Here is a 10,531-nt window from a genome sequence, read left to right as displayed (position 1 = left end):
CGCAAAAGTAAGTAAAAAGTGTGAAATCATTAACCAAAAACTCGAAAATAATCTCCAGAGACTAAGTCCGAAAGGGCAAATAATTAACCAGTAAGCAGAGTAATCATTAACCAAAAAGCGCAAAAATATGTTAAAGTGTGAAATCATTAACCAAAAACTCGAAAATAATCTCCAGAGACTAAGTCCGAAAGGGCAAATGGTTAACCAGTAAGCAGAGTAATCATTAACCAAAAAGGGCAAAAGTAAGTAAAAAGTATGAAATCATTAACCAAAAAGCACAAAATTAAGTTAAAAGTGTGAAATCATTAACCAAAAACTCGAAAATAATGTGCAGAGACTAAGTCCGAAAGGGCAAATGGTTAACCAGTAAGCAGAGTAATCATTAACCAAAAAGCGCAAAATTATGTTAAAAGTGTGAAATCATTAACCAAAAACTCGAAAATAATGTCCAGAGACCAAGTCCGAAAGTACAAATAATTAACCAGTAAGCAGAGTCATCATTAACCAAAAATCGCAAAAGTAAGTAAAAAGTGTGAAATCATTAACCAAAAATCGCAAAAGTAAGTAAAAAGTGTGAAATCATTAACCAAAAACTCGAAAATAATCTCCAGAGACTAAGTCCGAAAGGGCAAATGGTTAACCAGTAAGCAGAGTAATCATTAACCAAAAATCGCAAAAGTAAGTAAAAAGTGTGAAATCATTAACCAAAAATCGCAAAAGTAAGTAAAAAGTGTGAAATCATTAACCAAAAACTCGAAAATAATGTCCAGAGACCAAGTCCGAAAGGGCAAATGGTTAACCAGTAAGCAGAGTAATCATTAACCAAAAAGGGCAAAAGTAAGTAAAAAGTATGAAATCATTAACCAAAAAGCACAAAATTAAGTTAAAAGTGTGAAATCATTAACCAAAAAGTCGAAAATAATCTCCAGAGACTAAGTGCGAAAGGGCAAATGGTTAACCAGTAAGCAGAGTAATCATTAACCAAAAATCGCAAAAGTAAGTAAAAAGTATGAAATCATTAACCAAAAAGCACAAAATTAAGTTAAAAGTGTGAAATCATTAACCAAAATGTCGAAAACAATGTCCAGAGACTAAGTCCGAAAGGGCAAATGGTTAACCAGTAAGCAGAGTAATCATTAACCAAAAAGGGCAAAAGTAAGTAAAAAGTATGAAATCATTAACCAAAAAGCACAAAATTAAGTTAAAAGTGTGAAATCATTAACCAAAATGTCGAAAACAATGTCCAGAGACTAAGTCCGAAAGGGCAAATGGTTAACCAGTAAGCAGAGTAATCATTAACCAAAAATCGCAAAAGTAAGTAAAAAGTGTGAAATCATTAACCAAAAACCCGAAAATAATGTCCAGAGACTAAGTCCGAAAGGGCAAATGGTTAACCAGTAAGCAGAGTAATCATTAACCAAAAATCGCAAAAGTAAGTAAAAAGTATGAAATCATTAACCAAAAAGCACAAAATTAAGTTAAAAGTGTGAAATCATTAACCAAAATGTCGAAAACAATGTCCAGAGACTAAGTCCGAAAGGGCAAATGGTTAACCAGTAAGCAGAGTAATCATTAACCAAAAAGGGCAAAAGTAAGTAAAAAGTATGAAATCATTAACCAAAAAGCACAAAATTAAGTTAAAAGTGTGAAATCATTAACCAAAATGTCGAAAACAATGTCCAGAGACTAAGTCCGAAAGGGCAAATGGTTAACCAGTAAGCAGAGTAATCATTAACCAAAAATCGCAAAAGTAAGTAAAAAGTGTGAAATCATTAACCAAAAAGCGCAAAAATATGTTAAAAGTGTGAAATCATTAACCAAAAACTCGAAAATAATGTGCAGAGACTAAGTCCAAAAGGGCAAATGGTTAACCAGTAAGCAGAGTAATCATTAACCAAAATGCGCAAAAGTAAGTAAAAAGTGTGAAATCATTAACCAAAAATCGCAAAAGTAAGTAAAAAGTGTGAAATCATTAACCAAAAACTCGAAAATAATCTCCAGAGACTAAGTCCGAAAGGGCAAATGGTTAACCAGTAAGCAGAGTAATCATTAACCAAAAGGCGCAAAAGTAAGTAAAAAGTATGAAATCATTAACCAAAAAGCGCAAAAATATGTTAAAAGTGTGAAATCATTAACCAAAAAGTCGAAAATAATGTGCAGAGACTAAGTCCGAAAGGGCAAATGGTTAACCAGTAAGCAGAGTAATCATTAACCAAAAAGCGCAAAAATATGTTAAAAGTGTGAAATCATTAACCAAAAACTCGAAAATAATGTGCAGAGACTAAGTCCGAAAGGGCAAATGGTTAACCAGTAAGCAGAGTAATCATTAACCAAAAAGCTTAAAAATATGTTAAAGTGTGAAATCATTAACCAAAAACTCGAAAATAATCTCCAGAGACTAAGTCCGAAAGGGCAAATGGTTAACCAGTAAGCAGAGTAATCATTAACCAAAAAGGGCAAAAGTAAGTAAAAAGTATGAAATCATTAACCAAAAAGCACAAAATTAAGTTAAAAGTGTGAAATCATTAACCAAAAACTCGAAAATAATCTCCAGAGACTAAGTCCGAAAGGGCAAATGGTTAACCAGTAAGCAGAGTAATCATTAACCAAAAAGCGCAAAATTATGTTAAAAGTGTGAAATCATTAACCAAAAACTCGAAAATAATGTCCAGAGACCAAGTCCGAAAGTACAAATAATTAACCAGTAAGCAGAGTCATCATTAACCAAAAATCGCAAAAGTAAGTAAAAAGTGTGAAATCATTAACCAAAAATCGCAAAAGTAAGTAAAAAGTGTGAAATCATTAACCAAAAACTCGAAAATAATCTCCAGAGACTAAGTCCGAAAGGGCAAATGGTTAACCAGTAAGCAGAGTAATCATTAACCAAAAATCGCAAAAGTAAGTAAAAAGTGTGAAATCATTAACCAAAAATCGCAAAAGTAAGTAAAAAGTGTGAAATCATTAACCAAAAACTCGAAAATAATGTCCAGAGACCAAGTCCGAAAGGGCAAATGGTTAACCAGTAAGCAGAGTAATCATTAACCAAAAAGGGCAAAAGTAAGTAAAAAGTATGAAATCATTAACCAAAAAGCACAAAATTAAGTTAAAAGTGTGAAATCATTAACCAAAAAGTCGAAAATAATCTCCAGAGACTAAGTGCGAAAGGGCAAATGGTTAACCAGTAAGCAGAGTAATCATTAACCAAAAATCGCAAAAGTAAGTAAAAAGTATGAAATCATTAACCAAAAAGCACAAAATTAAGTTAAAAGTGTGAAATCATTAACCAAAATGTCGAAAACAATGTCCAGAGACTAAGTCCGAAAGGGCAAATGGTTAACCAGTAAGCAGAGTAATCATTAACCAAAAAGGGCAAAAGTAAGTAAAAAGTATGAAATCATTAACCAAAAAGCACAAAATTAAGTTAAAAGTGTGAAATCATTAACCAAAATGTCGAAAACAATGTCCAGAGACTAAGTCCGAAAGGGCAAATGGTTAACCAGTAAGCAGAGTAATCATTAACCAAAAATCGCAAAAGTAAGTAAAAAGTGTGAAATCATTAACCAAAAACCCGAAAATAATGTCCAGAGACTAAGTCCGAAAGGGCAAATGGTTAACCAGTAAGCAGAGTAATCATTAACCAAAAATCGCAAAAGTAAGTAAAAAGTATGAAATCATTAACCAAAAAGCACAAAATTAAGTTAAAAGTGTGAAATCATTAACCAAAATGTCGAAAACAATGTCCAGAGACTAAGTCCGAAAGGGCAAATGGTTAACCAGTAAGCAGAGTAATCATTAACCAAAAAGGGCAAAAGTAAGTAAAAAGTATGAAATCATTAACCAAAAAGCACAAAATTAAGTTAAAAGTGTGAAATCATTAACCAAAATGTCGAAAACAATGTCCAGAGACTAAGTCCGAAAGGGCAAATGGTTAACCAGTAAGCAGAGTAATCATTAACCAAAAATCGCAAAAGTAAGTAAAAAGTGTGAAATCATTAACCAAAAACCCGAAAATAATGTCCAGAGACTAAGTCCGAAAGGGCAAATGGTTAACCAGTAAGCAGAGTAATCATTAACCAAAAATCGCAAAAGTAAGTAAAAAGTATGAAATCATTAACCAAAAAGCACAAAATTAAGTTAAAAGTGTGAAATCATTAACCAAAATGTCGAAAACAATGTCCAGAGACTAAGTCCGAAAGGGCAAATGGTTAACCAGTAAGCAGAGTAATCATTAACCAAAAAGGGCAAAAGTAAGTAAAAAGTATGAAATCATTAACCAAAAAGCACAAAATTAAGTTAAAAGTGTGAAATCATTAACCAAAATGTCGAAAACAATGTCCAGAGACTAAGTCCGAAAGGGCAAATGGTTAACCAGTAAGCAGAGTAATCACTAACCAAAAATCGCAAAAGTAAGTAAAAAGTGTGAAATCATTAACCAAAAACCCGAAAATAATGTCCAGAGACTAAGTCCGAAAGGGCAAATGGTTAACCAGTAAGCAGAGTAATCATTAACCAAAAATCGCAAAAGTAAGTAAAAAGTATGAAATCATTAACCAAAAAGCACAAAATTAAGTTAAAAGTGTGAAATCATTAACCAAAATGTCGAAAACAATGTCCAGAGACTAAGTCCGAAAGGGCAAATGGTTAACCAGTAAGCAGAGTAATCATTAACCAAAAAGGGCAAAAGTAAGTAAAAAGTATGAAATCATTAACCAAAAAGCACAAAATTAAGTTAAAAGTGTGAAATCATTAACCAAAATGTCGAAAACAATGTCCAGAGACTAAGTCCGAAAGGGCAAATGGTTAACCAGTAAGCAGAGTAATCATTAACCAAAAATCGCAAAAGTAAGTAAAAAGTGTGAAATCATTAACCAAAAAGCGCAAAAATATGTTAAAAGTGTGAAATCATTAACCAAAAACTCGAAAATAATGTGCAGAGACTAAGTCCAAAAGGGCAAATGGTTAACCAGTAAGCAGAGTAATCATTAACCAAAATGCGCAAAAGTAAGTAAAAAGTGTGAAATCATTAACCAAAAATCGCAAAAGTAAGTAAAAAGTGTGAAATCATTAACCAAAAACTCGAAAATAATCTCCAGAGACTAAGTCCGAAAGGGCAAATGGTTAACCAGTAAGCAGAGTAATCATTAACCAAAAATCGCAAAAGTAAGTAAAAAGTGTGAAATCATTAACCAAAAACTCGAAAATAATGTCCAGAGACTAAGTCCAAAAGGGCAAATGGTTAACCAGTAAGCAGAGTAATCATTAACCAAAAAGCGCAAAAGTAAGTAAAAAGTATGAAATCATTAACCAAAAACTCGAAAATAATGTGCAGAGACTAAGTCCGAAAGGGCAAATGGTTAACCAGTAAGCAGAGTAATCATTAACCAAAAAGCGCAAAAATATGTTAAAAGTGTGAAATCATTAACCAAAAACTCGAAAATAATGTCCAGAGACTAAGTCCGAAAGGGCAAATGGTTAACCAGTAAGCAGAGTAATCATTAACCAAAATGCGCAAAAGTAAGTAAAAAGTGTGAAATCATTAACCAAAAATCGCAAAAGTAAGTAAAAAGTGTGAAATCATTAACCAAAAACTCGAAAATAATCTCCAGAGACTAAGTCCGAAAGGGCAAATAATTAACCAGTAAGCAGAGTAATCATTAACCAAAAAGCGCAAAAATATGTTAAAGTGTGAAATCATTAACCAAAAACTCGAAAATAATCTCCAGAGACTAAGTCCGAAAGGGCAAATGGTTAACCAGTAAGCAGAGTAATCATTAACCAAAAAGGGCAAAAGTAAGTAAAAAGTATGAAATCATTAACCAAAAAGCACAAAATTAAGTTAAAAGTGTGAAATCATTAACCAAAAACTCGAAAATAATGTGCAGAGACTAAGTCCGAAAGGGCAAATGGTTAACCAGTAAGCAGAGTAATCATTAACCAAAAAGCGCAAAATTATGTTAAAAGTGTGAAATCATTAACCAAAAACTCGAAAATAATGTCCAGAGACCAAGTCCGAAAGTACAAATAATTAACCAGTAAGCAGAGTCATCATTAACCAAAAATCGCAAAAGTAAGTAAAAAGTGTGAAATCATTAACCAAAAATCGCAAAAGTAAGTAAAAAGTGTGAAATCATTAACCAAAAACTCGAAAATAATCTCCAGAGACTAAGTCCGAAAGGGCAAATGGTTAACCAGTAAGCAGAGTAATCATTAACCAAAAATCGCAAAAGTAAGTAAAAAGTGTGAAATCATTAACCAAAAATCGCAAAAGTAAGTAAAAAGTGTGAAATCATTAACCAAAAACTCGAAAATAATGTCCAGAGACCAAGTCCGAAAGGGCAAATGGTTAACCAGTAAGCAGAGTAATCATTAACCAAAAAGCGCAAAATTATGTTAAAAGTGTGAAATCATTAACCAAAAAGTCGAAAATAATGTCCAGAGACCAAGTCCGAAAGTACAAATAATTAACCAGTAAGCAGAGTCATCATTAACCAAAAATCGCAAAAGTAAGTAAAAAGTGTGAAATCATTAACCAAAAATCGCAAAAGTAAGTAAAAAGTGTGAAATCATTAACCAAAAACTCGAAAATAATGTCCAGAGACTAAGTCCGAAAGGGCAAATGGTTAACCAGTAAGCAGAGTAATCATTAACCAAAAATCGCAAAAGTAAGTAAGAAGTGTGAAATCATTAACCAAAAATCGCAAAAGTAAGTAAAAAGTGTGAAATCATTAACCAAAAACTCGAAAATAATGTCCAGAGACCAAGTCCGAAAGGGCAAATGGTTAACCAGTAAGCAGAGTAATCATTAACCAAAAAGGGCAAAAGTAAGTAAAAAGTATGAAATCATTAACCAAAAAGCACAAAATTAAGTTAAAAGTGTGAAATCATTAACCAAAAAGTCGAAAATAATCTCCAGAGACTAAGTGCGAAAGGGCAAATGGTTAACCAGTAAGCAGAGTCATCATTAACCAAAAATCGCAAAAGTAAGTAAAAAGTGTGAAATCATTAACCAAAAACCCGAAAATAATGTCCAGAGACTAAGTCCAAAAGGGCAAATGGTTAACCAGTAAGCAGAGTAATCATTAACCAAAAATCGCAAAAGTAAGTAAAAAGTGTGAAATCATTAACCAAAAACTCGAAAATAATCTCCAGAGACTAAGTCCGAAAGGGCAAATGGTTAACCAGTAAGCAGAGTAATCATTAACCAAAAGGCGCAAAAGTAAGTAAAAAGTATGAAATCATTAACCAAAAAGCGCAAAAATATGTTAAAAGTGTGAAATCATTAACCAAAAAGTCGAAAATAATGTGCAGAGACTAAGTCCGAAAGGGCAAATGGTTAACCAGTAAGCAGAGTAATCATTAACCAAAAAGCGCAAAAATATGTTAAAAGTGTGAAATCATTAACCAAAAACTCGAAAATAATGTGCAGAGACTAAGTCCGAAAGGGCAAATGGTTAACCAGTAAGCAGAGTAATCATTAACCAAAAATCGCAAAAGTAAGTAAAAAGTGTGAAATCATTAACCAAAAACTCGAAAATAATCTCCAGAGACTAAGTCCGAAAGGGCAAATGGTTAACCAGTAAGCAGAGTAATCATTAACCAAAAGGCGCAAAAGTAAGTAAAAAGTATGAAATCATTAACCAAAAAGCGCAAAAATATGTTAAAAGTGTGAAATCATTAACCAAAAAGTCGAAAATAATGTGCAGAGACTAAGTCCGAAAGGGCAAATGGTTAACCAGTAAGCAGAGTAATCATTAACCAAAAAGCGCAAAAATATGTTAAAAGTGTGAAATCATTAACCAAAAACTCGAAAATAATGTGCAGAGACTAAGTCCGAAAGGGCAAATGGTTAACCAGTAAGCAGAGTAATCATTAACCAAAAAGCTTAAAAATATGTTAAAGTGTGAAATCATTAACCAAAAACTCGAAAATAATCTCCAGAGACTAAGTCCGAAAGGGCAAATGGTTAACCAGTAAGCAGAGTAATCATTAACCAAAAAGGGCAAAAGTAAGTAAAAAGTATGAAATCATTAACCAAAAAGCACAAAATTAAGTTAAAAGTGTGAAATCATTAACCAAAAACTCGAAAATAATGTGCAGAGACTAAGTCCGAAAGGGCAAATGGTTAACCAGTAAGCAGAGTAATCATTAACCAAAAAGCGCAAAATTATGTTAAAAGTGTGAAATCATTAACCAAAAACTCGAAAATAATGTCCAGAGACCAAGTCCGAAAGTACAAATAATTAACCAGTAAGCAGAGTCATCATTAACCAAAAATCGCAAAAGTAAGTAAAAAGTGTGAAATCATTAACCAAAAATCGCAAAAGTAAGTAAAAAGTGTGAAATCATTAACCAAAAACTCGAAAATAATGTCCAGAGACTAAGTCCGAAAGGGCAAATGGTTAACCAGTAAGCAGAGTAATCATTAACCAAAATGCGCAAAAGTAAGTAAAAAGTGTGAAATCATTAACCAAAAATCGCAAAAGTAAGTAAAAAGTGTGAAATCATTAACCAAAAACTCGAAAATAATCTCCAGAGACTAAGTCCGAAAGGGCAAATAATTAACCAGTAAGCAGAGTAATCATTAACCAAAAAGCGCAAAAATATGTTAAAAGTGTGAAATCATTAACCAAAAACTCGAAAATAATGTCCAGAGACTAAGTCCGAAAGGGCAAATAATTAACCAGTAAGCAGAGTAATCATTAACCAAAAAGCGCAAAAGTAAGTAAAAAGTGTGAAATCATTAACCAAAAAGTCGAAAATAATGCCCAGAGACTAAGTCCGAAAGGGCAAATGGTTAACCAGAAAATCCGTCGAATAATGTCCAGAGACTAAGTCCGAAAGGGCAAATGGTTAACCAGTGGAAGGGCGATCAAGCGGAAAAATTTGCCCCGGTTACCCGGGATGGAGTTCCAGAGGTCCGGCCAGAGTTGTCAAATTCGTCCCGCTGATCGGACGCTTGTCATTCGGGTGGCTGGGGGTTGGCGGGGTATCTGCACAGTAGTAGGAGGTGGCAAGTCGGGACTTGGACGTTTATTCCAAGAGTCCACCCGAGCCTCCAGGTCTGCAGAGACCGACCCTAGCTGCCGCCCAACCGACTTTTAAGCCTTTTTCGGATGGGGATTTTTTCCCATTTTCGTCCATTTTTCGGGTTTTCTGTCGGGCTTAATAGGCGGCAGCCTGACCCCCGGCCGAGGCGGGGGGCGCACTCTCCCTTGCGTAAGGGTCCGGATTTGCCCCGGAAAGTGCCCCCGACGGCCTCCCGACCCGGGTGCCTGCAGGGCGGGGGAAAGGGTAGTCCCAGCCGCAGGAAATCATTAACCAAAAGACTTAGCCGTCGGGGCAGAGGCTAAGACCCGGGCTGGTGAAATCATTAACCAAAAGGAATGCACCCTTTTCCGAAAGTGCAGGCCGAAATAAGGCGAGCCTTGGGCCGGGAAGGCCAAAACCCCCAACTCATGGAAGTGTATGGGGTCGGACTCGGCGACTTTCCCGGGCCCCGAGTTGACCTTTCCCCACGGGGGCGGTCAAGTTGCTCCCGCCAAGAGGGCACGTTGCATTTGCTGCCGCTCTAGTCCCCGGGCTAGTTAATCAGTTGCCGTCGGAAGTCCCGATGCCGAAATGAAAAATGGCCGTTGCGGCGATTTGGCGCCTCATTTTCGGAAGGACTACCGGCAGGCAACCCGCCGAATTGACACTTGCGATTCGGGTGGCTGGGGGTTGGCGGGGTACCCGGAGATTTTCGGGAACTCGATTTTCAGAACTTTTGCTGGCAGCGGTTGCACTTGCAAAGTGGCCGAAGAAGTGCTCCCTCAAGGAAGGACCTTCTTTTGAAATAAAAGACCTTCCGAAGAGTGCCTGGAAGTCATTTATGAGCATTTAAGGGTAAATCTGGCGGACTTTCCATGCTCTGTTGCCGGCTCTGAAATATCGCACAGTTGGGTCTAGGCCGGTAGACTGGCTGTGAAAACAGACAAAGTGTTTTGGCGAGCGAGAGAAAACAAGGCCTTGGAACAGATTGGGGGGTGCGGAGGCACACCACACCCACAGGAAAAGAATTAATAAAAAAAAAACCAAAGTCTTATGACATGTCTGTTGGTACAGTGAGAAAAGCAAAGAAGGGAGGCTGCGATGGCAGAGCAAAGCCGACCTTCATACAGATATACATGTCAAAGAAAGAAACTATGCCCGCAAAAGACTTGGTGCGAAATAACAAGGCTCCTTGTGAACGGTTATCTTTGTCTGTCAGGCGCAGATTGTGGCGGCGTCGCCTGGTTTCCTTGGGTTGCACTACATGTATGTCCTATTCTCAAACGAAAAGTGCGTGCCCAGAATTTTGTCCAAGTTAGGCGACGCACGCCGGCTGGCATCACCTCTCCGTGCGAGCGCCGAAAGCTTTGGTCGACCTGTTTGGCTACGCTGGTCGCGGTTGCTCCTTACAGTGATGGGGACGGAAAACCGATGCGAGTTGACCAGGCGACGTCAACCAAGTTGTGCATGCTTTCTCCCCCCCCCCGCCGCCGCCAACCCCACA

This window comes from Heterodontus francisci, unplaced genomic scaffold (assembly GCF_036365525.1).
Source record: "Heterodontus francisci isolate sHetFra1 unplaced genomic scaffold, sHetFra1.hap1 HAP1_SCAFFOLD_701, whole genome shotgun sequence".
Taxonomy (NCBI): domain Eukaryota; kingdom Metazoa; phylum Chordata; class Chondrichthyes; order Heterodontiformes; family Heterodontidae; genus Heterodontus; species Heterodontus francisci.
The sequence above is the reverse complement of the archived record's forward strand: the minus strand, read 5'-3'. Positions refer to the sequence as shown.